Source organism: Eurytemora carolleeae, unplaced genomic scaffold (genome assembly GCF_000591075.1).
Source record: "Eurytemora carolleeae unplaced genomic scaffold, Eaff_2.0 scaffold81, whole genome shotgun sequence".
Lineage (NCBI taxonomy): Eukaryota > Metazoa > Arthropoda > Copepoda > Calanoida > Temoridae > Eurytemora > Eurytemora carolleeae.
This window is the reverse complement of record NW_019396041.1, coordinates 437,413-440,568: the sequence shown is the minus strand read 5'-3', so window position 1 is coordinate 440,568 and position 3,156 is coordinate 437,413. Positions and strand designations below refer to the sequence as shown.

Genomic DNA, 3,156 nt, shown 5'->3' with positions numbered 1-3,156 from the left:
ATGACCTTCCGCCAAAAAAGTTAACATTTAAGTTAGTAGTACTCATGAATCTTTATATTTGTCATCTTTCATGGGGCCCAGACAGCCCGACTAGAACCTTGAATTATCATTATACCTCAACCTATATTAAAAAACTGAACCGACATTTAATCTAAGTAATAAATGCCGTGCAATATGATTATACCAGTTAATCCGATAAACTGATTTTCCGACAAAAAAGGATCTCACATTGGATAACATGAATCTTTATATTTGTTATCTTTCATGTGTCCTAAGCTGCCTGATTTAGCCATGTGAGTTCGTTATATTCAACAGTAATACTACATAGACCAAAGCCGACATTCTATGTTCGTCCTTTCACTCTATATAATCTCACAATAATTAACTAGGCTCCTCTGACTCTCTATCTTTATTTCCCCAGCCATTGTATTAAAATAAGTAATTGATAAAAGTTGAGACCAAAGCCGACATTCTATGTTTGTCCTTTCACTGTATAATCTTACATTAATTAACTAGGCTCCTCTGACTCTCTATCTTTATTTTCCCAGACGCTGTATTAAAATAAGTAGTTGATAAAAGTTTTTTTGATCCGTTCTAAAACTTTTAAAGTTGGAAGATTTTCTTGTTTCTTTTAACTTTTTTCAATATTCTTATTTAACTAAATTCTTATTTGAGCAGTACATCTTATTGGGTTATATTTTATCTTTTTGTTCTTGCACTTTATATACTTGTAATTTAGCAAGCGTGCACGTGTGTTGTTGTTCATTGTGGTTTATATCGGTTCAGCAGTATCCTCAAGCAAACTTATTGCTCTCCTTAAGCAAACTTATTGCTCAAGACCCTGCTGGATCTACCCTAGCTCTGTTCAACCCCGATCAGCGAAACAAGTAAGGATAAACTTTTTATTCTCTGCCAAGTAATGCATTTAATGCAACTGATTGCTTTAATAGAAGCAAAATAGAGTTAAATTGATCAGTTCGGACTAGTTCCTATTAACCGTTTTATTGGGCAAGAAAGTAAAAGCAAACTTATTGCCATAAACTAAGTTTATTTGCTGATTTAGTGTGTAATTGGATAACACACAGTTATTGCTATTTAATAGCAATTAAGTCCATGACTGATAGTTCATGGGATAATAGGATGATTGTCATGAATTAGAATTCCCTAACATTTATTTAGACTGGATACAAATAGTCTACAGAGTACTAAAGAAATTCTTTTCACTTAAATTGCTGAGAAGCTAAGCAAAAAGCACATTTATTGCTTTTATTGATACACAATAAGTTAAGTCTAATCTTAGGTTAGCCATCATTACTAATACACGAGTCTAACCCTGCGTTGGGTTAAGCATGTATTGCTTAACTGCCAACATTGCTAATATAGCAAAGTTATTGCTCAAATTTGCTATATACACTAACATTATGTTTATTTAGTTTTGAAACCGCTGTGCTGTTATCAATCTGTGAACTGAACGGAACCCTTTCTAAGAAGATTGTATTTATCAATAAAGATTTACGTTACTTAACCTTGTCATTTATTTATTATCGGGATTAGATAGCTAAAATTGCGCAACACACGGAATGTAGAGTTATAACGTCAAGTTTATATATGACTGTATACTCACGGAGTGTAGAGTTATAGAGTCAAGTTTATTTAGACTGTATACTCACGGAGTGTAGAGTTATAGAGTCAAGTTAAGTATTTATCTATTTTTCTACAAATATCAGGCTTGGATTTTATTACTCTTAACATCGGATTAAGAATTCCTATATATTGAAAATCAATCTAATTTAAATAAATTATTCAGAAATCAGATTTCTAATCCAATTTAACCAAGTCGTAGAGTACAGGGAGTCAACAAAAAATCTGCTTAAATAAAGAAAAATTCTCATCCATAATGTTTATTATCAGTACTTTGACATAAACTGTTGATAGATGTTAGGTACTGAAAGCGGCAACTTCCCGAGGGTATTTTCCCAAGTGGCAAATTCCCAACTGTGAAATTTCCCAAGCGACAACTTTGATCCCAAGTCTTTCCTAGAAGCAGCGCTCTACCAGCTTGTTTTAGTCGCAGTGCTCTGCCCCGTAGCCCATCCTAGCCGCAGCACTCTGCCCCAATGTAGCCTGCGGCTCCTCAGAAGGCCTAACCTAACCTTTGGGAAGTCGCAACTTGGGAATTGCACATTTTGGAAGTTGCCACTTAGGAAATCCTCACTTGGGAAAAGGACTGTATGAAAATACTTTACACCGCTGAAAACATTTAATATACAGGGTGTCCCAAAAAACATGGGAATTCAGTGACGAATTCGATATCGTCTTTGTTATGAATTAGCATTGTAATTCCTAATTTCAAAAGTCATAATATTATTATGTCTGCTAGAGTTTATTTTATGAAAAGGGTAAAAGACTGTAAAGATGTGTCTATAATGTCTCCGCAAGATGAACAGTGAAGACGGAAAGTTTACTCTGTTTGTATACTGTAATTTTTTGTTTTACTAAGTACAACCGTATGCAGTGAAAACATAAACAAACAAAATGTGAACATAGCAGACGAAACTCTTACAGATTACAGCTTTCTCAGTTGGTATCACTGTACTAAATAAAAGAATTATTTAAAAAGACGATATCGAATTCGTCACTGAATTCCCATGTTTTTTGGGACACTCTGTTGTAAATTCGCACAAAATTTTTAAAATGTATTTGAAAAAAAATATTTATTAACATTTATCTTTCGCCAAAACATCGAAACAGAAGAAACAGGTAAAAATTTACATCTAGGAATTAGAATGGCCGGATGGCATGCATAGAATTTAGGACACAAAAAGCCTAGTGTAAAGAATAAATAAAACACATCATGAAACTTTGATGCGTTGCAAAAATACTTACAGTCAAATTAGATAATTTAATCTGAATAGCTGTTTCACAAAAAATGTGGTTTTTTTTCTGTAAAATTATTGAATTTTTGCCACAAACTCATATATCTGAATAGTTGTTGCACAAATAATGTGTTTTTTTTTCCTGCAAAATAATTAGATTTTTGCCTAAAACTCATATTTCTTATCCTTATATTATTGCAACCTTTAATATTTCAAACTAAAATTATTTGATCTAACAGAACTGATGTTTGAAATATCTAAGTTCTTCAACATTGGATTG

The 3,156-nt window shown here is 32.8% G+C and overlaps 1 long non-coding RNA gene across 1 annotated transcript; it reads left to right on the top strand.

Annotated features, from left to right (window-relative positions):
* Nucleotides 1-592: 592 nt before the first annotated feature.
* LOC111700808 (uncharacterized) lies at nucleotides 593-1,525 on the top strand. The gene is made up of 2 exons (XR_002765054.1): nucleotides 593-887; nucleotides 1,434-1,525. It is a non-coding gene; the product is annotated as an uncharacterized LOC111700808 (long non-coding RNA).
* The last annotated feature ends 1,631 nt before the right edge of the window (nucleotides 1,526-3,156 follow it).